We start from the raw sequence: 23075 nt of genomic DNA, 5'->3' as shown, positions 1-23075 counted from the left end.
TGTAATTATTGGGAGACAAGTGGCTCTTATGCTCACAACTATCCATGAGTTAGATCTGGACTAAGTTATTGCATGTCTTCTTCTTTGGCGATCACTCATAGCCGAGTAAGATTATCTTTCATAAACACAGTTTTAACAATGAGTCCGTAAGTGATTGTGGAGGCCAATTCTGGATCCACACAACCTTCCACAGTGGAGACATTGGTTTCCGGGTGGGAGTTGATCATTGTGTGGATTTGCCAAGCGTGCCTTCCTCTTAGCACGTTTCTCCCTTGCGTCCTGAGTTTGAGTGTCTTCAAAATCCATGACACCTTTGGTAAAGGCTGTTCTCCAACTGAAGCGCTCACAGGCAAGTGTTTCCCAATTGTCGGTGTTTATACCACATTTTTAAAAATTTGCCTTGAGACAGTCTTTAAAACTCTTTTGCTGACCACCGGCATTGCGCTTTCCATTTTTAAGTTCGGAATAGAGTAGTTGCTTTGGAAGACGATCATCAGGCATCCACACAACATGACCAGTCCAATGAAGCTGATGTTGAAAAATCATTGCTTCAAAAACTGGTGATCTTTGCTTCTTCCAGTACACTGGAATTAGTTTACCTGTCTTCCCAAGTGATGTGTAAAAATTTTTCGGAGACACTGTTGATGGAATCTTTCGAGGAGTGGAGATGGCGTTTATAAGTGGTCCATGTTACACAAGCGTAGGTCCCACTGAAACCAGCGCGAAAAGTAAACTTAAGTCCCACACATCTCCATGAGAACTGTGTGTGACTAAAGTCCTCTTCAGGTTCTCATAATGAGGCTTAAATAAGGACACAAGGTGACAACAGCCTGCATGATCACATGTAGCTCCACCACCCCTTCGCCATCACCGTCCTCAGGTTCAACGGCAATTGCAGCTGCTTGCACTGGGGGAAGCTTCCTGAGCTTCTGGAGGCTCCTACCCAATTTGGAATGATGAGTTTCTAGGGTTCTAGAATGCATGGGAACCTTCACAACCACAGGAGGCTTCCCCACTGCTGATAATTCTCCTTGAACATGCAGAGGGTAACAATGGGGTTAGAGACCACACACTCAAGCTTGCTCTCCCCTTCTTCACGTGTTCTTGTACGCAGTGCCCCAGCAAAGCAACTGCCTTACACTGAATCAGACTGTTGCCTCTTATTGTCTTCTGTCATGGGGAAGCGGTGTTTTAGCGAGGAAGCTTTTCCAGCCCCACCTCAAGATGCAAGGCATTGAACCTGGGACCTTCTGAGGGTCAGCCCTTGTGGGACCTTCAGTGGGAAAGATAGCTAAATGGGACATCGGCAAAGTGAGCCAAAGGGCACAGTCCCAGGAGAACGCAGGCAGGTATTCATGAACACATGCATAAATAGCAGTAAAGCTTTTAGTGGGAGAAATTAACACATGGCTGCAACTCAAATTCCCACTAGAGGGCAAACCTGTCCTGATTTCAAAATCTTTTTAAGCTTACTGGAAGTGGATACTAGTAAACATTTTAAATCTTCCAGGAGGCAGTCAGTTGTAGTCAATAGATCCTGGTATTATTTTTTCCCCTTGGAAAATTGTTGTTTTTTTTTTTTTTACATTTATTGATGTATTATATCTTTCTGTAACTTAAAACCCCATTTTTCAATCCAACAGCATTCTTAAAGTAGCTTATAATATAATAAAACTAAACCATAAAAACAAAACCTGATTACTAGATTGTAGGTGGAGTGCACACCCGGTGTGTATCAGGCATGGCAACTCTATGGGCCGAGGTGTCTTCGCCCCCTTCAATATCTGCTGGGGGGGCTGGGCCCCCTCAATGTTGGGGTGGGGGTGGAGTAGGCCTTGCATGGAACCGAGCACTGTGTGGCTTCAATGGCCAGCTCCTCCGGAATGCGAGAGAGGAGGAGCCACTAGTTATCGAAGCTGCGCCATGCTGGGCTCCACAATCAGCTTCCTTCCAACGCTGTGCCATCGCGCTCATGACACGTGTCATGTGCATGACGTTACACATGCATGTTGTGTGCACACGATGTGCGAAGTGCGCATGATGACACACACACACACAGCATGCTGGTCCCCCTCAATCTTGGGCACAAGTCGGCACCTCTGGTGTATATGCACACGTAGGCACCAAGCACCAAGGGCAAATTGCATGCACTCTGCCTTAATTTGAGCACTTTTCAAAGGCAGGAAGCTGGAAACAGAGATACAGAGTGATGATTGAGTTCTGTTTGAATCCACAGCTGCAGCCATGGGAGAAGTGAAACCCTCTTGGGGTGTCAATGCTGTGAACCACCGTTGTTGTACATGTGTGTAAATAAAGGCACCACAGCGCCTGGAACCCCTGGAATCTCACACTGCTCGGAAATTGGGGTGGCACAAAACAATATTTTACAAACACAAATGAATTCAGCAAAGGAAATTTGCAGACTGAAGGCTAATGCATGTGCAACATAAAATTTACTTCACAGCACTCATCCTTCCCATTAAACTGCCTAGATCAGGCTTCCTCAACCTCAGCCCTCCAGATGTTTTGAGACTACAGTTCCCATCATCCCTGATCACTGGTCCTGCTAGCTAGGGATCATGGGAGTTGTAGGCCAAACACAACTGGAGGGCTGAGGTTCAGGAAGCCTGGCCTAGATGCATCTTTTGGTGTGGATGGGGGCTATGTGATTGCAAAGAAGAACTGAATTAAATATCTCCTCCCCATCCATCCCAGCCCTTCCTTTCTGTTTACACTACCTGCCTCTGCAAATGCTTTGCTAAAGACAGACAGACCTGAAATAACCAACGATAACCTTGTTAAAACCAAACTGTCTGTGACAGGTTTTGTAGACTTGGCTGTTTCCTAGAACTTAACTGAAAACAACCTCTTGAAGACCACCTGTTGTTAAAATAAGCACTTCTTTAGGTCCTTGGAATTGATTGTATTTTTGTAGACTTGTAAAAACTAAATATACATACTGTATATCCTCAGGTTGAATAATGACATCCGGTCTGAATTGCTTTGGAGGGAAGTTTATTAGGTTAAGGAAGGGCTGATGGCGCTGAAGAATTTTTGTCTGCAGAAGGACACTGACAGACCTTCTGTGGGTGAGGTGGGAGTTAGCATTTGTCAGTTTGACAGCAGGGCGTAGAGTTCGAAACTGAGCCCAATTAAAAGGACAAGAACTACAACAACAACATGGTGACTAGTATGTCTAAACAAATATTGCCAGCATGGACTTGGCCAGGGTCCCACCCAAACAAGCCTAGTGTGCTTTCACATGTGATTATCTCACTTTCATTTTTTATTGATTGGTTTGAGTTTACCAACATTCCAATATTTCCACAATGAGGTGTGTCCAAAATGGCGGACAGCAAACATTCAAAACACCAAAATAAAAATATACAATTCAGAGCATGTCAGTAAATTCAAAGATGGCAAAAAACCAACAATTTAACAAACCAAATGAATGCAATAGTCATAGCTGGAAGGGATCACAAGGGCCATCTAGTCCAACCCCTTGCATGCATGAATTGTGGCTAAATCAGAGTTTTGGGTGCTGCTATCTTGAAAAATGAACGAGGTACAGTAAATAGAATGGCTTTCCTAGTGGAACAAGAAAGATAGGAATCCTATGATTATGTAAGCCCACACTGAATCCTCAGGACAGAACTAGGTAGAAGTTCTTCAATCAGATCAAGAAGCTAGTACCAGTTATTTTACTGGCGCTGGAGAGACCTGGCTGGACACAAGGCCAGGCCTGAAGTTGGAGAGCAGAAACAGACCCCAACCCCAGAGGACTTCCAACTCAATATTACAAAAACAAAACAAAATGGCAATATAGGTTTAAGTACATAAATACAAAGCAAAACAAGAGTTAACTGACAAAAGTGTCTGGTACAGTGGTACCTTGGGTTAAGAACTTAATTCATTCTGGAGGTCCGTTCTTAACCTGAAACTGTTCTTAACCTGAGGTACCACTTTAGCTAATGGGGCCTCCCGCTGCCGCCGGAGCACGATTTCTGTTCTCATCCTGAAGCAAAGTTCTTAACTCGAGGTACTATTTCTGGGTTAGCAGAGTCTGTAACCTGAAGTGTTTGTAACCCGAGGTTCCACTGTATTAGTCTTCCTGCACTCCAAGGAGCCTGGTTTAAATACAGTTCAGAGGTGAGGGGTCCTCTCACCAGTGTCCTGAGAATGGTATAGAAGCAAGTCATGTACAACCTGCCAGATAAACTTCTAGGACAGGAGATTTCCAATTTCACATACAATGTACGGGGTCTGCCGAAAGCACAAACAACCTTTATAAGCCTCCCCGGCTATGGTTAAGAAAGTGAAAGCAATTGGGAGGCCAACATCCTGTCTTTGTTTGAATTCATGGGAAAGAATGTGAAAAATAAAAGAGCAAGTTTGTTTCCATAAACAGCCAAGAAGCCCAGCAAGCAGGATTTAAATAAACCTGGCTGTGAAACCTATTTGCAATGCCAGGACTCAGGCCTGGAACCAGATAAAGATAAGAGTGCCTTGAATACAAACACACTGTGGTTCATTGTGCTCTGAGGAACCACATCTACCCCCCCCTCACATTTAGGGTTGACAGACCACAGGGGCTGAACTGAAGTCTCCAGGTTTGCCTGCCCTCTCCCCCAGATGGCAGGTGAATCTCCAGGTGAGAGACAGCACCTTCACTACAAAAGCTCCCTAAGCATGGAGAAGGAATGATCCACTCATTTCAGCAGGACCTGGGAGCACCTTATTTAGCCAAGGTTTCTATCTCAGTGCCGAACCAGTGTTATATTTGCTTGTTTGTTAGACTTTGTGGGGGGGGGGGTTATCTGAATGACATACTTTCAGCAACTAAGGTTAATGTTTTAATGTGTCATGCTAAATGACATCTCTGGGGCTTGCCCCTTTGACATCCCCAGAGGTCACCCCTAGGCCTCAGGTTTGGGTCCTGAGGGTCTGAGAAATCTCCTGACCTGACAATTTAAAGGCAATTTCATAAGTGACAGGAAAAAACCCCCAAATCTCTGACTTTTTGCTATCTGGAAATCACAGCTATACTGAAAGGAGAGGTGCAGATGCAGTTTTCAAACATGCAAAAACATGCTCCACCTGGTACTCAGGCTGAGACCCTACCTGCCTGCGGACTGTCTTGCCAGAGTGGTGCATGCTCTAGTTATCTCCAGCTTGGACTACTGCAATCCGCTCTACGTGGGGCTACCTTTGAAGGTGACCCGGAAACTACAACAAATCCAGAATGCGGCAGCTAGACTGGTGACTGGGAGTGGCCACCGAGACCATATAACACTGGTCTTGAAAGACCTACACTGGCTCCCAGTATGTTTCCGTGCACAATTCAAAGTGTTGGTGCTGACCTTTAAAGCCCTAAACAGCCTCGGTCCAGTATACCTGAAGGAGCGTCTCCACCCCCATCGTTCAGCCTGGACACTGAGGTCCAGCGCCGAGGGCTTTCTGGCATTTCCCTCATTGCGAGAAGTGAGGTTACAGAGAACCAGACAGAGGGCCTTCTCGGTAGTGGCGCCCGCCCTGTGGAGCGCCCTCCCTTCAGATGTGAAGGAAATAAGTAGCTATCTTATCTTTAAAAGACATCTGAAGGCAGCCCTGTTTAGGGATGTTTTTAATATTTAATGCTGTATTGTTTTTAACACTCTATTGGAAGCCGTCCAGAGTGGCTGGGGAAACTCAAGCCAGATGGGGCGGGGTATAAATTATTATTATTAATTATTATTATTATTATTATTATTATTATTATTATTATTACTATATAAAAAATGCACTGTGACTGATTAAGGCTCCTAGATGCAGAATTATTGTGTGTTCACACACAAGAAGGGCCATGTCTCAGCAGAGCATCTACTTTACGTGAAGAAAGTCCCAGGTTAATTCCTGGCATCTCCAGGTAGGATTGGGAGAATCCCGGAAAGCAGTTGGAGATCAGTGTAAATAATGCTGAATTAGATGGGCCAATGGATTGATTTAGTTTAGGTCAGTTTCCTAGCTTCCACATCTCCCTTTCAACTGTTGTAGAAATATGGTACTCACTGTGGAAATGCTAACACCGTGCCTTTTTCTGCAACTTTACGCAGCCTTCGAGTTAGGAGGGACTCTTACCCAAAACAAAACAAAAACAAAACAGATACATGGTTTTCAAACAAGGCTTTCTGATTTATCAGTTTGCCTGCTATTTTGAACGATGGCTAATGCACAATCAACTGACAGGCTTCACTTAGGGTTAGGTCAGTGGTTCCCAACCTCTTTTTGGCCATGGCCCACCTAGGTAAAGGTAAAGGAACCCCTGACCATTAGGTCCAGTCGTGGCCGACTCTGGGGTTGCAGCGCTCATCTCGCTTTATTGGCCGAGGGAGCCGGCGTACAGCTTCCAGGTCATGTGGCCAGCATGTGGCTCTTCTGATGGCGCGGCTGGACGAAAGGCGGACTCAAGATGCACAGGTCAGACCCACCCCCGTAGCAAGGAAGGTACCGGGGCTAGTACACAAATTTGGAGGGAAGCCCCAGGACTATAGTGCGTTCCGAACGGAAATAGAGTACGCGTTAGAACTGCAGCAGAATGATTTTGCAGACAACGGGGAACGGGTTGCTTATATTGTCGGGCATCTGCAGGATGGGGCCAGGGAATGCATCAGGCCCCTAATGGCAACGCAGAATGCCGCCTTGAAGGACCTGAGGAAATTCTTCCAGGCAATGGACGCAATGTACTCCAGTGATGTACAGCAAAGTGTGACTCGGCGGGAACTGATGAACTGTAAACAGGGGCACCAGTCAGTTAGAGACTACTGGTCACTCTTTGCCATGTTAGTTCACCGGCTCGGGTGGGAACTGGACTCTGAACCCATTCAAATGTTGTTTGTGGAGGGGTTGTCCCCAACGGTGAAGGACGAGCTTTCCCGCGCACCCCGCCCGCAGTCGATGGATCAGCTGACCAAGGCTGTGCTTGCGATTGGTGTAAGACAGGAAGCGCGGGCTCAGGAGAAGTGGGAAGGGAGAGAGCAACGTTACCATGACTACCACATTCCTGAAATACCAAGGCAGCCTTCCCTGCCGGCGGAGCCAATGGAAATAGATGGGGCGCGCGCGGGGGAGGTTTCAAATTCCAGCGACGGTCGCAAGAAGGAGGGAAAGGATTGGAAAACTAATAAGAAGTGTTTCCTCTGCCAGCGGCCAGGACATTTTGCCAGGGTCTACCCTCAAAGAAAGGCCTGGCAAGGATTGGTGGGAGCTGCAGGGGGTGAGGAGGAGGTGCAAAAGGGAAAGGAGCAGGGAAACGACAACGCTTGGCTGCCACTCAGTGGGCACAGCAGCCAGGCCAGCAACCAATAGAAGTGCCCCAACCAGACCCCCCCCCCAGGGCGGCTATAGCCATAGAAGTGGTGCTAGAACTCCCGAATGGGCACCCAGTCAAGGTGAAAGGGCTGTTGGATTCAGGCAGTTCCTGCAATTTCTTCAGCAAGGACTTTGCACTAGAGCACCAGCTCCACCTGCTGCCCTTGGATTTCCCCTTGCAAGTAACCACCATTGATGGCAGAGAGCTTCTGGGAGGGAAGTGACACACCAGACCCCACCAATGAGAATGAGGGTTTCCAGGCACTCGGAGACCATCGCCTTTCATGTAGCCTCACTGGCAGGGCCCCCAATAATATTAGGTATGAGCTGGCTAGCACAACATGATCCAGTGGTGGCGTGGCATCAGCGAACGGTCACCTTTGGGTCCGCTTACTGCTTGGAACACTGTCTAGGGGGGGAAACCCCAAGAATGACCGTGGCCAGGGTGGCTGGGATAGCTGTGGAGCAGAAAGGGGAGGTGCCACCACAATATGCTGACCTGCAGGAGGTATTCAGCGAGAAGGAGGCGGATAGACTACCCCCCCATAGGTCCTTTGACTGCCAAATCAACTTGCTCCCGGGGGCGCAGCTGCCGGTGGGTAAGCTGTATGCCATGTCGGACAGGGAGATGAAGGAGTTGTGGGAATTTATTGACAAGAACCTGAAAAGAGGCTTCATAAGAGAATCAAAAGCGGTGAGGGGCAGTCCGGTGTTCTTTGTGGACAAAAAGGACACAAATAAACCCAGGCTCGTTGTGGACTATAGGGCCATCAATTTGGTGTCGGAACCCGTGACCTTCCCGATGCCCAGGATTGACGACATTTTAACACGGGTGAGGCAGGGGAAAATTTTTACCAAGCTGGACCTCAGGGGAGCATACAATTTGATTAGGATGAGGGAGGGGGACGAATGGAAGACCACAATGTTCACACCCCTAGGGGCCTTTGAGTACCTAGTTATGCCTTTTGGATTACAGTCGGGCTCCGCCTGTTTTCAAGCTTTCATGCACCACGTGCTGGGGTCCCTGCTGTACAAGAACTGCATAGCCTTCTTGGACGACGTCTTGATCTATTCGGACAATGAGGAGCAACATGTCCGAGACGTCAGGGAAGTGCTAAAACGACTGCAGAAGCACCAGTTGTGGGTCAAGCTGGAAAAATGTCAGTTTCACGACAGAGAAGTCGAGTTTCTGGGGTACAGGTTGTCAGAAAAAGGCCTAGCGATGGACCCAAGCAAGGTGCAGGCAGTGCTGGAGTGGAAGGCTCCCAAAACCCGGAAGGACGTGCAGAGGTTCCTAGGGTTCAGCAACTTCTACAGGAAGTTCATCAAGAACTTCGCCCACTTGACAGCGCCCATCACAGATTGTCTCAGTAGCAAAAGGAAGTTCGTCTGGACAGAGGGGGCCCAGCAATCCTTTGAAAGACTGAAGAAGGCATTCGCATCAGAAGAGTAGCTCCTGCACGTGGATCTGGAGAAACCCATGAGGCTAGAGACCGACGCGTCCGACAGAGCCATCGGGGCGGTTCTTTTGCAGCCAGGGAGGAGCGAGCAGGAATGGAAACCGTGTGCCTTTTTCTCGAGCAAGCTGAGCAAATTGGAGCAGAACTATACTGTGTATGACCGCGAACTGCTTGCGATCTATGCGGCGTTTCGTCGATGGCGCCATCTACTAATGGGGCGCAGCACAAGATCCAGGTTTGTACAGATCACAAGAACTTGGAATACTGGAGGACCGCACGAGTACTCAACCAGAGACAGATTCGATGGGCACAGGAGTTCTCCAAGTTTTCCTTCGAAATCCGATACGTACCAGGAGAGGAAAACGTGAGAGCAGATGCTCTCTCCCGGAAGCCAGAGTACTGGGAAGGAGAGGGGCCGCCGGAGGTACGACACGTGATCCCCGAGGACCAATGGGTGTGGGGGGAATCTTGGTGGGGAAACGAGAACTGGCCGGACTTACCAGAAACGACGTGTTCGCACAAACTAAAATCCGGGAACTCCGAGACGGAAGAGAAAACCAAGGGGGTTTTGAGGAGAAGGAAGGGGTGCTGTACTATAAGGGGGCGCTGTATGTACCGGGGGAGACCCTACGGGGGAAGGTACTCAAACAACTCCACGACAACCCCACAGCGGGACACTTTGGACAGCACAAAACCATGATGCTTGTCACCAGGCAGTTCTGGTGGCCCAGGGTGAGGGAGGATGTACGGGAATATGTACGGGGTTGCGACCGCTGCCAAAGGGCAAAGGGGGAGCGGGCTGCCCCCGCAGGATTACTGGAACCCTTTCCCACGCCGGGAAAACCCTGGGAGGTGGTGTCCATTGATTTTATGACCGATTTGCCCAAGTCCCGGGGAAAGACAGCAGTCATGGTAGTGGTCGATCTACTGACAAAAATGTGCCATTTTATAGCCTGTTCACATGCAGTTACGGCAGAGGAAACAGCCAGGTTGTTTGTGGATCACATCTTCAGGTTGCATGGGGCTCCCTCGAGGGTTATCTCCGACCATGGGAAACAATTTACTTCCCGGTTCTGGAGGAAGCTCATGAGCTTGCTACAGGTCGAAGTGGGCTTCTCGACGGCGAGACACCCGGAAACCAACGGGCAAGCAGAAAGAGCGAACAGTATACTCCAGCAATACCTACGCTGTTATGTCAGCGAGAGGCAGAACGATTGGGTGGAGAAACTAGCACTGGCTGAATTTGCGTACGATAACGCTGAACATGTGTCCACGGGAATGAGCCCGTTCATGGCCAATTATGGGTGTCACCCCAGGGCCTTCCCGGGGAGTGGGGAGGAAAGTTGGAGCGTACCTGCAGCAGAGCAGTTTGTGGAAGAAATGGAAGCCCTGCACCAGCAACTTAAGATGAACTTGGAGCGGGCCAAGGAAATTTACAAGAGGCAGGCAGGAGGAGACTGGCTGTCAAACAACTTTTATGTTGGAAAAGATTTAAGAAACGCTCACTGACGGATTCTGCTAGTGACTGAGGCAGCCACGAATTGAAGGGCTGTCCAGACAGAAAGGTTTAACAAGCCAACATAGCCAGGAGAGGCGGCAACTTACGCACGAGCAACCCCATACCATTATAGCATATTTTAGTGAAAACAGCATAAAACTGCATTATATTGAGGGAAATCACTTTGCAAAATGGGAATATTCAACAAAACTGCAACCAATTTTTTAGGAGAAACTCATACTAAAAAGCTGGTGATTTATTTATTTTTTTTTAAAAAAGCATTACAAACTGACCTGGAAATGTGGAAAACTAAACTTGAGGTTGCACCCAAACAAGTTCTGTTCAAAGTAGACCAATTGAAATTATAGGCCTAAGTTAGTCATGTCCATTAATGTCAATGGGTCTACACTGAATAGCACTAGCATTGGATACAACCCTTAAGATTAGGAAAATCACCCATTCCTATGCTACAACAAAAACGATGGATATTTATGGATTGTTTAATTAGCCCAACCATGACCCCTCTCTTTGTAAACCAGGAAATTCCCTCTGGGTTCTTGAACGACATCCTGTCTCCTCTTAGGTAGATTACTCAGAAACCCAATGAGAGCCACCTTGACAGCCAAACACCTACTCACATCATGGTCAGTAATTACAACTAAAGAATATTATAACTGGATGCCATAAAAATATTGCTGACATGATTATCTTAAGAAGGACAAATAGGATCTCACCTAATGTTCTAAAAATAAGACACCATTGTAATTATTTTTCACCATTCAACATCGCCTTGAGGTCTTCCTAAGGTGCAGCTTGTTTAACGAAAAACACACAGATCAAGTAGGATGGCAACACCTTTTGTCAGACCATAAAGTCTTGGTTTCGAAAATGCTAGAAAGGCAATGCTAGAAGCCAAAGGTCCGCATTATACAGAATTCTTCTTCAGGTTCAAAACGTGTTCAAAGCAGTTTTCAATACGTGTTGCTTTATGCAATACCCAAATCACTTCCAGCGTTCACAATCACCAGTTAAAGTAAGGGATGCAAGCTTAGATAGCATTTAGAAAGGGACTGGACAACATTTTTGGAGCACACGTGCTACCAATTACTTTCTGGGCTCAATTCAAAGCGCTGGTTTTAACCTACAAAGCCATATGTGGTTCAGGATAAGCAATGCCTCAAGGACCACGTCTCCCCACATGAACCGTCCCTGACCCCGTGGCCTTCGCCAGAAGCCCCTTCCTGTGAAGAGGGACTGGTTGTTAAACCACTCTGTAAACTGTAGATCTGTGAGGTGAATAAGGGCCTCCTAACTACTTTCAGAGGAGTACGACAAGGCTGTATTATTGTCTCCCTGCTTATTTAACTTATATGCAGAATTCATCATGCGAAAGGCTGGGCTGGATGAATCCCTAGCCGGAATTAAGATTGTCGGAAGAAATATCAACAACCTCAGATATGCAGATGACACAACTTTGATGGCAGAAAGTGAGGAGGAATTAAAGAACCTTTTAATGAGGGTGAAAGAGGAGAGCGCAAAATATGGTCTGCAGCTCAACATCAAAAAAACGAAGATCATGGCCACTGGTCCCATCACCTCCTGGCAAATAGAAGGGGAAGAAATGGAGGCAGCGAGAGATTTTACTTTCTTGGGCTCCATGATCACTGCAGATGGTGACAGCAGCCACGAAATTAAAAGACGCCTGCTTCTTGGGAGAAAAGCAATGACAAACCTAGACAGCATCTTAAAAAGCAGAGACATCACCTTGCTAACAAAGGTCCGTATAGTAAAAGCTGTGGTTTTCCCAGTAGTGATGTATGGAAGTGAGAGCTGGACCATAAAGAAGGCTGATTGCCGAAGAATTGATGTTTTTGAATTATGGTGCTGGAGGAGACTCTTGAGAGTCCCATGGACTGCAAGAAGATCAAACCTCTCCATTCTTCAGGAAATCTGCCCTGAGTGCTCACTGGAAGGATAGGTCGTGAAGCTGAGGCTCCAGTTCTTTGGACACCTCATGAGAAGAGAAGACTCCCTGGAAAAGACCCTGATGTTGGGAAAGATGGAGGGCACAAGGAGAAGGGGACAACAGAGGACGAGATGGTTGGATAGTGTTCTCGAAGCTACCAGCATGAGTTTGACCAAACTGCAGGAGGCAGTGGAAGACAGGAGTGCCTGGCGTGCTCTGGTCCATGGGGTCACGAAGAGTCGGACATGACTAAATGACTAAACAACTACTACTACTACTACTTTCAGAACCCTTAACAGCTCTCAGATTCCACAGGGGAGAGCCATGACTGTTTAAATTGGCGTTGTGGTGCTTGTGTACAGTGAATGTCCCTCAAAACAGCCAAGCAGGGTTGACAATCGGCTTGGTCCACCATTTGCTTCTAATTCCTTCTTTTTTCTTCAGAAATCCTGGCCCGCGTCCTCCCCCTGTCCACAGGCTTCTTGTCTTAAGGGGCCCAGTCCCAGGATGAAGTCTAAAGACTGGAGTGACCAAGGCCCCACGTCACAGGCTTATTCCGGTCCTGGTCCCATTCCAAGCCATCCTGCCCATGTTACTCCCCACATGTTGTTGTTACTTGTGGGCATTCCAAACCAGAAGTCTGTAGGTTTGTTTTCATACCAGAGACTCAGCTTTGCTATACCGTCCAGCCTTGTGTATGTCCAGTGTTTAGGCAAGGCCCACGACGAGCCAGACTGTATGAAAACACAAGTTTACAGACTTGTTTGAAAAAACCCAACTGTAGGCAGTAATTTACTGGAAGAGAAGGCTCTCTTTAAACTTACTGAAAAGAGACACTATACAAAAGCCCCAGCAAAAGCCTGTAATGAGCTTTGGCAAAGACAAGGGGATGCTGCCCAGGACAGTGGCTGTGTGGCAATGACCGGATCAAATTTCTCTCAGAGTTTGTCTTGGGTCAGATCTCCAGACCACATCCTCCCTAGGGGTGTTTCGCTTCCTCTTTCTTTCTTTCCATGATGCTGCTGTATATTTCTTTCCCCCTCCCCCTTCCATTTTTTTAATCATTAAAAGGACTTGAGTGGCGGGAGGGGAGGCAGGGTCCCAATAATGGTATTCATTTTGGGGGGAAACAAAACAGTATTTAAGAACCTGCTAGATTAGGCCAAAAAAGGGACGTGGGTGGCGCTGTGGGTTAAACCACAGAGCCTAGGACTTGCTGATCAGAAGGTTGGCGGTTCAAATCCCCGCGATGGGGTGAGCTCCCGTTGCTCGATCCCTGCTCCTGCCAGCCTAGCAGTTCAAAAGCACGTCAAAGTGCAAGTAGATAAATAGGTACCACTCCGGCGGTAAATGGCGTTTCTGTGAGCTGGTCTGGTTCACCAGAAGCGGCTTAGTCATGCTGGCCACATGACCCAGAAGCTGTACGCCGGCTCCCTCGGCCAATAAAGCGAGATGAGCACTGCAACCCCAGAGTCGGCCACAACTGGACCTAATGCTCAGGGTCCCTTTACCCTTTACCTTTTTAGATCAGGCCAATGGCCCATCTAGTCTAGCATCCTGTTCTCAAAGTGGCCAACATTTGGGAAACCCCGCAAGCAAGACCTGAGCTCAACAGCACTCTCTCCTTCTATGCTATCCAACAACTGGTATCCAGAAGTATTACAACCCCAGGTAAAGCATAGGTTTCATGGCTATTAGCCATTGATAGCCTTACCCTCCATGAATTCGACCAATCCTCTTTTAAAGCCGCCCAAGTTTGATATTCAGGCCCCTCCCTTCCCCCAATCAAAAGGAAGGAAGTCATGTATAATCAGAAAAAATAAGAATTAAAGGGTGGGAGCATACTCCTAATGAGGCTTACCATCAAATAGCCTAATTGCCTAGGTCAGGGGTTGTGAATTTTTGGCCCTCCAGATGTTGCTGAACTCTGAGTCTCATCAACTCCAGGCAGCTTGGCCATTGGTCAGGAATAACAGGAGGCAGGCGCTGTAACCTTCCAACAGTTTGGCTTCACTCCCAAAGGTTCACTCCTCCATTGTTTCCCAAGAGATGGATGGCAACCAAGCAAGTCCAGCAATACATAGAGAGGGTCAGGTTCCCTATGGGTTTCAGAGGATGCTCTGTGTTTCAGTTTGTGAATTGTTAAGGAAAGTGAATTAAATGCAAACTGAATCAGGTATCTCGCCCATTCCTACCTGTGTCTGGGCTGAACCACTTAGTATTGCAGGTGGACGCACACATGATTGGCCTAGAAAACTGCCTTCTTCCACATCAAACTATTTGTCTGTCTTGCTCAGGAATGTCTACTCCAATGTTCTTCAACCTTGGGTCCTTAGAGGTTTTGGACTACAACTCGCAACATCTTTCGCCTGCTTAGCCAACCATTGGGAACAGTCGGAGTCAAAGTCAAACATCTGGAGGAGGGGACCCAAGTTTGAGGAACATTGGTCTATCTGTTCTAGGTGGCAGGCACTCTCCAGCATTTCAGACAGAAGTATTTCCCAGCCATACCTGGAGATGCCCCTTGGAACTGGAATGATGGAAAGAGGAGAGGTCAACAGTAAGTGGAGTCAGAGCCAATGACAGGCAAAGCCAGGACATTCTAGGGGTTCCCCTCCCAATTATTTATTAAAAAAACTAAACAAACCAAAGAAATAGAGGGATCCCTCCACTGACGCAGGGGTTAATTTCTAGGCCCCCCTACACGTAAGTGAAATTGTGTAAAGTGAGGAGCACCTTCTAAAAAGCCTTTAAATTCCTATTCCATTCTGCTCTCCAGCTCTCTCTCTCTCTCTCTCTCTCTCTCTCTCTCTCTCTCTCTCTCTCTCTCTTCCAGACCAAAATATTGAGAGTTGAAACTCTGGGGCCAAATGGAGGGTGCAGTGAAAAAGGGCTGCTGCAGCTGCTGCGCTACCCTGCACATCAGCTGTTAGGCAGGGAGGCTGAGCAGTCGAAACAAAGCCCTACTGCACCTCAGGTCTCTTTGGGGCTTGCTCTGCCCTCACTGATGTCCTCTTTGGGCTTCAAGAAGGGTCTTCTCACAAGCCACAGGGACTCTCCAGCTCTCTCCCATTTCCTGGTATGTGTTTCTAGGCCATGCCAAGGACTGAACATTGGCTGTTCTGCATGCAAATAGCAGAGCTGGTTCATGGGCAGCTGTCTGAGGCAATCGAGAGCCGGCAACCATGAGCCATTCTTCTTTTTTCCAAGGTTGGGCAAATGTCAGCAATGTCCCCTGCTCTAAATTTAGGGCAAAGAAAACAACAGGTTTTCCATTTAAGTCATGGTCCCTACAGTTCCAATTCTGGCCCTGAGTAAGAGATGCCCATGTGCTCTGTTCTGAGGTAGGCTTGTGCTATTCTGACAGTTTCCATAGAAAAGGCTTAGAGAACCCAATTTATGATGTATTGTCTATTTTTAAAAAAGAAGAAGTTAAAAGTAGTTTCTTAAGATTCGGCTGAACTATTTTTGCTTCGTCTAAACAAAAATAGAATGGGAGGCGAGCGCATTAATAAGGTTAGTGTGAGTGAGAGTTTTGGCGATGCGCTGTGCCATGGTGCATGGCATCGCATGAAACAAAGCATATAATAAAGTGGGCACACCTGGAAATGTTGTCTCATTTGTGGTGTCGCAACAGTCATGCCACTCTTAGTTCTTGGGAGGAAGCAGGATTGTGCCAGGTAGGTACACAGATATGAGACAACGTGGAAAGCAAACACGGAAGGTTGCTCAGGAAGTGGTACTGGGAATTCTGGAGGTGTTAACTTCCCCCGAGACAGAAAGTCAATCCAGCTCAGCTCATCACAGCTCAGATCTGTTGCGCAGGCGGAAAACAACTTAGAGCCCGCAGCACAAAAATGGTGGAGAGAGCTCACTTCACTTGTGAGATGGCTGAGAATGTAACCTGGAATTGTAGTGGACCTAGGAGGACAGCTTATCCCAACCTAGGCTGGATCTCTAGACACATCAAAGAAGCGTTTCAGTTAAATGTGTTGCAAACTTTGTATGAAAAGTCGGGTAAGCAAAAACGGAACTCCACAGCGCCATCTGGTGTCACAGTGTTAGAATGCATAAACAACGCATATAAAGTTCTTTTTCTTTGCCATTGTAGCCGAGTCCCTAGAGTTCCCCCAGAGGTTTTCGACCTTAACTGGGACTGGTTCTCTAGTCCTGGTATTGACAATACTGAGCCCAATGGACCAGTGATCTAGCTAAGTATAAGACAGCTTCCTATGTAGCATTTATTATCTAAATTTAGCATAAGAAAGAAAGAAAGGGAAGGGGTACATGATGTAACCTTATAAAACTATGAGCATTGTAGATTTTTTTCTCTCCCTCTCATAACACTAGAATTCAGGGTCAAAGATGTCCAATGTCCCTCAGACCTTGTGGGGGGCCAGACTATATTTGGGTGGGATGAATGAGGGACAAAAAACAGCACCCAAAAGGGCTCTGGAGAGGGGCTGCATGGCGGCCGCTTGAGAGGGGAGCTCAGCCAACCGCGGCTCCTGTGTCTTGTGAACAGCAGGGGCTGGCAGCGGAAGAGGAGGGACGATGAGCAATGTGTGAAAGGGCTCCGGAGAGGGGCTGGCACCAACAAAGCCCAGCCACCTACCTCCTCTAGGCAGGGCGGGGAGAAGCCAGGAGGAGGGAGGGAGGAGGCGGCGCCACCACCAGCGCTGTGTGAGGGAGGGAGAGGGAAAGAACATGCGCACTGGCGATCCACGCACTGGTGATTCCCGGGCCGTCCACAGGCAGGATTTAGAAGGCAATTGGACCTGATTCTGCCTGTGGGCCTTAGTTTGCCAACCCATGCACTATACCTCTGATTACCAATTGCTTTGTGGAGGGGGGCACAATGTGTGGGAAGGCAGTTGTCATAATGCCTTGCTTGTGTCTTTATTGGAAGCCTCTGATTCATTGGGAAAGTTACTGGGCAAGACAAACCTTTGGTCTAATCTAGGAGAGAGCTCGCCTTACATTCTCACGTTCCACCTGAAAGCAACGGATTGTGTGCGTGCCCATCCAGCCATAGCCTTTCCCTCCAAGCTATTGTTGCCTCACTGCCTCCTAGTCACCCATTTTAACCTGGAGCGTGTTTAACGGACAGCTTCCTGTCAATGAACAGCTCTCCTTTGTTTTGCACGTTCACCTCCACCTCCTGCTCCCACACATACCAAGCAGGAGTGAACGGATGCTATTTTGTGTGCCTGGGTAATGATTAAATCCTGCCCACGCCCAGATGGTGAAAGTGTTGGGGGGGGGGGGAGACACAAGGACTCATTATGAGCCATGCAACACGAAGCATTAAATATCTAGGCAGGAATTGGGTATAGCCGTATTACTAATTTGGGCAAGAGCAAAGTAAAGGTAATATTTTACTTTTAGGTTCAGGCGGAAATGTTTGGGTGTGAGTTTGATGGTGTAAGAGCAGAGACTGCAAACAGTTTACCTGGTTCTTAATCGTTCTACCAAAATAATAATAATAATCCCCTACAAGGTATAGAAAACTATTTTCTTGCAATTTCACTCATCGGGAAAAGAAAAGACAAATCGAAATATACATTCCATACTTTTAGTGTTGTGTCTTTGCTCTTGATTTTGTATGTAGAAAAACAAACGTAGCCATCTAAAGGGGAGCAAACCAGAAGGGGCAGAAGATGGCAGATAGGCACATTTAGTTTATTAAATTTCTTAAGTATTTCCCACAACTGAAGCAATTTACAGAAGAAAAAAATAACGCTACAAAAATACTATGTATAATCAAATATTAATTGAAAACAAAGCGATTCATTGGAACAATGCAATATGGTGTCCAAAAAATATAATCTAAAAAAAATAAAATATCCATCCCCTGTGAATATCAGACATCTACCAAAGGATAGACCACTAGCACTGACCAAATGCTTCTCTGTGAAGAGCATTTCATTGGGTACAACAGAAAAGGCTAGTTCTCTATTTGCCACCTTCTTCCTTGTTTCCTGTTCTTCATTGCTGCTGTTTTAATCAATGGTAAGGATGTAAACTAAATGATATCAGCTCTGGGGACACGATATCTGTCTCTCTGTGCTGAATCCAAAGCTATGGCTCTGGGAACCCCCTTAGAATCCTAATTTGGGAGCAAGATCTGTTTGAGCGTCACTGCTCTCAGCCTTTACACTCAACCTATATGTTTGTGGAAATAAATCCATCTATCATAAAGGCACCACGGTCTCCGGTGAATGCTAAGGAAGTCAACCTTGGGGTACGTTCCAACACCCCTGAAATATTTCACCGAGGTTTTGTTTTACTGGAAGAAGTAAAACCACCATGAAACTGGATTCAGATCTCAGACAGAAACAAATCTCTTACTCAGTAAAAACCATCACTGGTCTCTCCCCTACACACAGACGTACAATGTTTCCATTGTTATAAATCCCTCCACACCGTTCCATCCCTTTGAAGCATTTATGCTCGTTGTCTTTATATGCTTTAATTGCACTGATGACATGTTCAAATGGTGCTCCCCAGACAGGGCTTAATACAGCTTGCAGGTATTGAGATATATTGCAAGTGAGTCGTTGGCCGCAGGGTTCTTTTAACTTGTCAGGTTTCCCACAGAAAGAGTAAATAAGGATTAAATTGGGACTGGAATGGGAGGGGGACTGGCATTTTTTAATGCCAATGGAATTGTATACAGCCTTCATACGTGCACAAATGAGTGTATCCATCCCACAATAAACACTCATCTGCCAACACACACATCCATTTAACAGAGTAAGAATAGCACTGCTGAATCGAGCCAGGGGCCCATCTAGTCCAGTGTCCTGTTCTCACAGTAGCCACCCAGATGCCCATGGGAACCCTACAAGCAGGACTGAAGCCCAACAGCACTCTCCCCTCCTGCTGTATCTAGAAACTGATACATTTAGGGACACGGATGGCGCTGTGGTCTAAACCACTGGGCCTCTTGGGCTTGCTGATCAGAAGGTTGCTGGTTCGAATCCCTGTGACGGAGTGAGCTCCCATTGCTCTGTCCCAGCTCCTGCCAACTGGGCTGCTAAATAAAGTGGTACCTCGGGTTACATACGCTTCAGGTTACACACTCCGCTAACCCAGAAATAGTGCTTCAGGTTAAGAACAGAAATCGGGCTCCGGCAGCGCAGCGGCAGCAGCAGGAGGCCCCATTAGCTAAAGTGGTGCTTCAGGTTAAGAACAATTTCAGGTTAAGAACAGACCTCCAGAATGAATTAAGTACTTAACCTGAGGTACCACTGTACAGCAGTTCTTTCCAAGGATATCAGGACAAAAGGAATGAGGAGGTAGAAGGGGAACCAAAACAGTTTTATAAACAGCAGGCATGCAAAGCATAAAATACAACACACCAATCCCAATCTCCCCTTCAGCTGCCTGGAGCCCCAGGTAAAGCAGCAGGAGAAAGACCCCGACCGTCAGTCTCCCAGCATCAGGTCCTTTGATATGGGTAGAAGCTTCCCCAGGCCACTCTCACCAATGGCTTTTATAACTTGCCTTGATGTAATCAAGTGCACCTGGCATTACTCATGATTAGCCCAGGACCCTGAGATGGAATTAATACAGAGCGGCTGAGAGTCTCCCACTACCTGCAGCTAGGCATCCAGCCACCACTTGCAACACAGAAGAACCCAAGAAACTCCCGACAGGTGTGTGAAACACAAGAATCCAGCAGACCTCCAACTGGGGGTGTTAAAGGAAAAGGGACATGCCACCTAACTCCTTGAAATACGATTGTCTTCCGCATTTCCACTACACCAACCTAGCAGTTCGAAAGTATGCTAGTGCAAGTAGATAAATAGGTATCGCTGCGGCGGGAAGGTAAATGGCGTTACCGTGAGCTCTTGCACTCGTAACGGTCCTCCGTGTGCCAATAGCGATTTAGTCATGCTGGCCACATGACCCGGAAAACTGTCTGTGGACGAACGCCAGCTCGCTCAGCCTGAAAACGAGATGAGCGCCACAACCCCATAGTCTGGACTTTGACTGGACTTAATCCGTCCAGGGGTCCTTTACTTTTTACATTTAGTTCTTTTTTAAAACATGCATCGAATTCTGTGAGGGCAAGGCCAGCCTAGCCAGGGATCCACTCCGTATCACTCAAAGTCTTTATCTTTATTGAGTACATCTCTCTGTGTTCCTTGTGCATCACAAGACCCTCTGGTTTCATCAGGACTTGCTCCTTAGGCAGCACCTTCAGAGAGGCTGTCTCTACAGCACCAGCAATTCCTTTCTCAGCTAGGCCTGTTGCCTTTAATTGGTTTACTTGACAGATTAATCAACTGAAGCCTTAGTGGATTAATTGTAGGAACTGATTTCCGTAGTCCTTTATTTTTTGCAGACCATATTTGGTGCTGGCATGTCAGGGAATTAAACGTAAAATATTAAAGATGGCCTTTGTATATTGAATTACAGTGCATCACTGGACACACATTAGCCAACTTCATTGATTTCTCTCTCTCTCTCTTTCTGTCTCTTTCTCTCTCTGTCTCTCTCTCTCACACACACACCATTCCTTTCATTTCCTTCAATCCAGTTTAATGAAAATATTCACAAACTTAATTGTTTCTCTAAATAGATATGGGAAGAATGATGATCTAGTGATATACATGAAGCTGTTGCAGTGAAGAACGAACCGATCTGTCAATTCAAGGTTCTCTCAATTTCTCATCTTAATTTCTATCCTCCCCATTTTAGCATTAGTGTGTGATTACAATGGTACCTTGGTTTTCGAACGTCTCCATTGTCGAACATTTTGGAACTCAAATACTGTAAACCCAGAAATAAGTGCCTCAGTTTCCAAATGCACCTCGGAAGCTGAACCGGAAACATGGCTTCCATTTCGAATTTCTGTTTCTGTTTTGAGGCTTCCATTCTGAGTTTTCGGTTTTTGAACATTTCAGAACTCGAACAGTGTTCCAGAAGGCATTACATTTGAAAACTGAGGTACCACTTTACTTTAAAGCTCACCTTAAAATTGGTATGCATTTTTGCACACTTTTTTCCTAACATAGATATTTTTGCATGAGACTGCCCCTACCATAATGGTATTTTTGTACATTATTTTAATAAATATATGTATTTTTTGTCCTCACTTTCCTCTAACATATGGATGTTTGTATGCATTTCTGGGTTGGAGAATTGCATTGCAAAATCTGAAGAAGTACAGATTTCGAAGGACAACAGTGTTTTGGTTCTCATATTGGTTTGAGAAATGCAACTTTGCTAGATTGGCTCAAATTTAACGCCAAACACATATCTTACAGAAGGGTTACATTTGGCAAAAATGTGGGGTAATGCAATCCTTGTAAGCCATTTAAGCTTGACAAACTGCTAGTTTATTTGATAGCTGTGGTTTGTGGATTGCAGAGCAAGAATGGAATGTATTAATAAATCAGCTATTAACTAACTAGAGGAAAGAGGATGACATACTTAATCAACCCCACCTGATGGGAAAGAGTCCCAGCAGGAGAACTTCACAGTTATGTGCAACACCAGCTGATGCTTAGTCACTGTGGTCTAGTTTCCTTTGTTCAGCCTATAGAAGATGGAAAAAATAACAGCTGGGAACACGGTGGGGGGGGGGAGGAATTAAAACAAAACTCAGCAACTTGAGTCAAAAGAGAGAAGAACAATGGAGAGGATGAGATCCAAATATATGCTCAGCCAAGTGAAATCAAAAGTGAAAGAAATCTGTAGGTGAACAACACAAAAAAATCCCAAAGATTGGAAGCTATACAACATCTGGGCAGCACTACCACAAGGACACAGGTGGTGCTGTGGTCTAAACCACTGAGCCTCTTGGGCTTGCTGATCAGAAGGTCGGCGGTTCGAATCCCCGCAACAGGGTAAGCTCCCATTGCTCTGTCCCAGCTCCTGCCAACCTAGCAAGCCAGTGCAAGTAGATAAATAGGTACCACTGTGGCAGGAAGGTAAACGGCATTTCCGTACGCTCTGGTTTCTGTCACCATGTTCCATTGCACCAGAAGCTGTTTAGTCATGCTGGCCACATGACCTGGAAAGCTGTCAGTGGACAAACGCCAGCTCCCTCAGCCTTTTACGAATAGTGATATGTAACTCTTTTATAGATAAAAATGAGCTAGTCTTCAGCCTCAACCAAAGGTGCGGCAAAACAATTTGTTGGAATGGTTTGTGCCATTTCAGACTGTGGGTGGGGGTATGTGCTATTTTTGAATGGCCCCCCCCCACACAAAAAGGAGAGGAAAGCGCCCTAATATTTCACACCAAGGGCAGTCGGGTGTGGATTGCTTTATACAGTGAGGGGCTCACCATTAGCAGTTAGCAGAACAGCTATTTCTCTCCCCCCCCCCCAACGCTTATTTTCTTTTTCGTTTTTTGTTGCCCCTGCAAGTGGCAATGGCAACAAGTGTGTTAGCAACCTGGTCAACCTTTTGCATATGTCACAATGCATTGGAACTTAGCATCGTCCCACAGCATGGGGTGGGAAAGTGGGATGACACCTTCCCATCAAAAATATTGTGCAAAACATTCAGGTAAAATTCTACAAAGTGATCTTCATTTTCTAAGGGGATTTTTTTTTTAATGTCTTCTGGAAAATTTCAACTTAGCTCTAAAATGAATGGCTGCAATGAGGCAGTAGAACTGTTTATATTTCATTTCCCCCCTAAGGAGCTCGAGTTGTTGTGTGGAATGTTTCCCCTCACACACTTCATTTTATCATCTGCCTTGTGAGGTGGGTTAGACTCAGAGACAGTAACTAGCCTGAAGTCACTCAGTGAAGTTGATGGCTATGTGGGAAGATGAACGTGGG

Source organism: Podarcis pityusensis, assembly GCF_964106645.2.
Source record: "Podarcis pityusensis genome assembly, chromosome: 9".
NCBI classification, from domain to species: Eukaryota; Metazoa; Chordata; class Lepidosauria; order Squamata; family Lacertidae; genus Podarcis; species Podarcis pityusensis.
This window is presented reverse-complemented; position numbering follows the sequence as displayed.